Below are 4,180 nucleotides of genomic sequence, written 5' to 3'. Positions count from 1 at the left end.
ACATGGTGGCTCATAACCATCCGTAACAAGATCTGACGCCTTCTTCTGGAGTGTCTGAAGACAGCTACAGTGTACTTACATATAATAAGTAAATAAATCTTAAAAAAAAAAAAAAGGTACACACTTGTAATCCCAGCACTTGGAAGGCTGAGGCAGGAAGACTGGGGGTTCAAGACGAGCCCAGATAACACAGACCATGTATCAAAAAAAAAAAAATCTGGTGACGTGAGACACTCCTGTCTGTAATACCAGAACTGGGCAGCTGAGGTCACAGGATAGCCTTGAATGAATGACAAGCCTTGGCTAAAAAGTTAGCTCTAGGCTAGTCTGGGTGAGAGAGAGACTTGTCTCAAACTAAACTTCGTTCTCTCATGACTTTCACAAATCTTTCCCCTGGCTCTGCTCTGTCGCCTGACTCCTCTGTCCAACATGTGGGCTCCACCCTGAATTGCCTGTCCTTTCCCAGAGAGGGTTCATCTAAACCAGTGGTTCTCAACTGTCCCAGTGCTGTGACACTTTTAATACAGTTCTTCATGTTGTGATGACCCCTAACCATAGAATTATTTTCATTACTATATCATAACCATAGTTTTGCTACTGTTATGTATCATAATGTAAATATCTGTGTTTTTCCCATGGTCTTAAGCAACTCCTGTAAAAGGGTGATTAGACCCCTAAAGGGGTCTCAATGACTATGTTGAGAACCCCAGTCTAAGCAAAACCCCCAGCTCCTGCAACCTCCATCTTTATCTACAGTCCTCCTTAACCTCTCCCTCAGCCCCACCCCCCCCACCCCCCCACCCCCCGTGCAGCTTGCAAACTCTGTTGCTAAGCTGTCACGTGCTTTCCACGTGTGTTGAAAGGAACTCTTGGAGCAAGGATGCTCCCTCTCCCCCCCCCCACACCCCCCTCCAAAAACACTCTGTCCTGAGGCAGCCCAGTCCCCTGGCTCTGTAACAGGGAGAGCGAGAACAGCCAGGAGCTAAGGGTGTTAGAAACATTGTGTCCTTGAAAACAGCTGGAAGCTAAAGTATTTCCAACAGGGTCACTACTGTTTATTCCACCCCATGTACTGGAGGTGGGGAATGGGAACCGGAAGCCTGGTGTGGTGGCACACCTTCAATCCCAGCACTTGGGAGCCAGAGGCAGCCGGATCTGAGAGTTGTCCATGCCAGCCAGAGCTATGTAGTGAGACCCTGTCTAAAAAAAGATGGATTCCTGGGACTGTGTCCGGAACAGTTGCTCAGGTATGGCTTTGATTGGCTCCGCTTGGCTTGCTGCTCATCCCTGAATGCAATAGGAAGCTGAGGAGTAATCTCTGAGTGGCGGTCTGGTTTTGTGCCCGTCTCTGATTTGGGGCATTTGAGAGTTCGGTAATGAGATTCTCTGAAACCAGAAAGCCAGAAAGCTGCCAAGTGACCAAACCTCTTCCACAGGGGGAGTCTTGAGGGTTCCTTTATGAGGGGGTAGGAGAGAGACGACGAGGAGGATGTGAAGAGAGAATTCCTGGCTAGTAGTAAATACATTATTGAAAAAGGTGAGATGGCTCAGTGGGTAAGAGCACCCGACTGCTCTTCCAAAGGTCTGGGGTTCAAATCCCAGCAACCACATGGTGGCTCATAACCATCTGTAACAAGATCTGACTCCCTCTTCTGGAGTGTCTGAAGACAGCTACAGTGTACTTACATATAATAAATAAATAAATCTTAAAAAAAAAAAAAAGAAAAGAAAAAGAATCATGGCCCCGTGGTTTGGAGCTGTCCACCTTGCTATGGTTTGAAATTGTTCATCCTCAATGGGTTCATGTGTTTAAAGTGTGATCTCCAATGGGAGCAAGATCAAGAAAGTGGAACCTTTGACCTTTAAAGATGACGCACAGCAGGAGGTTCAGTCCTAGGAAGCTGGTGTAGTCCTCATGGAGTCCTGGTTCATTCCTACTTGTGGATTGCTGTTTGTTGTTTGTTTGTTTGAAGACCAAACCTCACTAGTTAGACTTGGCTGGTCTGGAACTCAGTATGTAAACCAGGCTAGCTTTGAACTCACAGAGATCTGCCTGCCTCTGCCTCTCAAGTGCTGAGGTTAACGGCATGCACCACGATGTCCATCTAGAATGCATGGCTTTTAATGCCAGCACTAGGGGTTAGGGAGCAGAGAGGCAAGTAGATCGCTATGGACTCCAAGTCAACCTGGTCTAAAAAGCAAGTCCCAGGCCAAAAGACCAATGCCACAACACAACCGCAAAGACTCAGCGGCTGGACAAGGTGGCACCCGTCTGTAATCCTGGCACTTGGTAAATGGAGGCAGGAGGATCAGAGGTCACAGTCATCTTTGGGGACATATCTGGCTGAAAACTAACGTGGGTACATGAGCCCTTATCCGGAAGATGGATGGGTGGATGGATGGATGAGTGGATGGATGGATGGGTGGATGTATGGATGAGTGGATGGATGGATGGATGGGTAGATGGATAGGTGGGTGGGTGGGTGGATAGGTGGATGTATGGATGAGTGGATAGATGGATGGGTGGATGTATGGATGAGTGGATGGATAGGTGGGTGGGTGGGTGGATGAGACTGACCTCTCACTGGTCTTCAGCTTCCTTATAAATGTGTGAGACCTTCCACAGCCAACCTATTTCCTCTCGCCAGAAGCTCCTTCAAAATGGAACAGACAGTACGGCCTACTCTAGGACGGCACTCCTCCAGAGCTGGGCACTAGATCCATAATAAATTAACACTAAGACCACCAAGAGCAGTGGAGAAAGGCACTTGACACCAAGTCTGGTGACCCGAGTTCGATCCCAGGGCCCATATGGAGGAAGGAGGGAATCGTCTTCTACAAGTTGTCCTTTGACCCCCCACACATGCCCCCCACCCCAATAAGTAAATAAATTTGCCATTAGGGTTTATGACTTTGGGGCTTGTGTAGGAAGCACAAAGCTCTCTGGTTTGAGTCCCAGCTAACCCTGAGGACCCAATTTCAGGTACGTTTTTTTCTGTTGTGGCAACAGAAAAAGAACCAATCAGTAAACTTCCCACCAGCAGTGGAGTTCTGACATCAGAGGAGGTGGCTTGACTGTAGTCATCGTGCCCCTGAGATCCAGTAGCTCTCTCTGCACAGGGCACAGTAGCCAGACCTCTAACCCTAGCACCAGGAAGATGAAGCAGGAGCCTCGAGAGTCTGAGGCCAGCCTGGGCTACAGAGTGAGTTTGAGGTTAGCCTGGACCAAGCTAGCCCACCTCAAAAGAAAAGAAACCAGGCCTGAAGAGACGGTGCTGTGGTGGGGTCAGGTGGGGCAGGGCTAAGAGCATTGACTCTCCTTCCAAAGGACCAGGGTTCGATTCCCAGCACCCATGTGGCAGCTCACAACTCTGTGGGCACCAGGCACACATGTGGTAGGTATACACACATGTGGTAGGTATGCACACATGTGGTAGGTATACACACATGTGGTAGGTATACACACATGTGGTAGGTATACACACATACATGAATCCCTAACACCCATACACAAAAAATAAAAATACTTAAAAAGAAAATAACTCAAACAAAAGGAAGAGTCGGAATCTGGGCATGATGGCGCACACCTTTAATCTTAGCACTGGGAGGGGGCGGGGATGTTTCTGTAAGGTTGGGGTCAGCCTGGTCTACATAGTTCCAGGATAGCCAGGGCTATGTAGAGAGACCCTGTCTCAACAAACAAACAAACAAACAAACAAACACAATGTCAAACAACAAAATGTCAAAACCAGAAAAATCACACAGTTTGCAGGAGATTCCAGGCCCCACCCGGTGAACTATCAGGCCACCAAGGTGTAGGAAAGACATTTCGCGTACAGTGGCCCAGGCCACCATGGCAAATGACTCAACTAAGAGCCTCCCCTCTATCTACAGCTCTTTGTCTGTCTGTCTTTGTCTGACTGTCTCTCTTTGTCTGTCTTTGTCTGTCTGTCTTTGTCTGCCTGCCTGTCTGTCTGTCTGTCTGTATTTGTGCATTTGTCTGTGAGGAAGCTTCACACAGCTCTTGTGCAGCCAGAGGACAAGAATCGGTCCTCCCTTCCCACCCGGGGGGCTCCAGGAATCCAACTCTGGTCCTCTGGCTTGGTGGCCCGCAGAGCCATCTCATTGGCTCAAGTCCTTTCTTTTCCTTTCATCCCTCGTTTCCCCCCCCCTTTTTTTC

The sequence above is a fragment of the Mus pahari genome, chromosome 23 (genome assembly GCF_900095145.1).
Source record: "Mus pahari chromosome 23, PAHARI_EIJ_v1.1, whole genome shotgun sequence".
NCBI lineage: Eukaryota > Metazoa > Chordata > Mammalia > Rodentia > Muridae > Mus > Mus pahari.
This window is presented reverse-complemented; position numbering follows the sequence as displayed.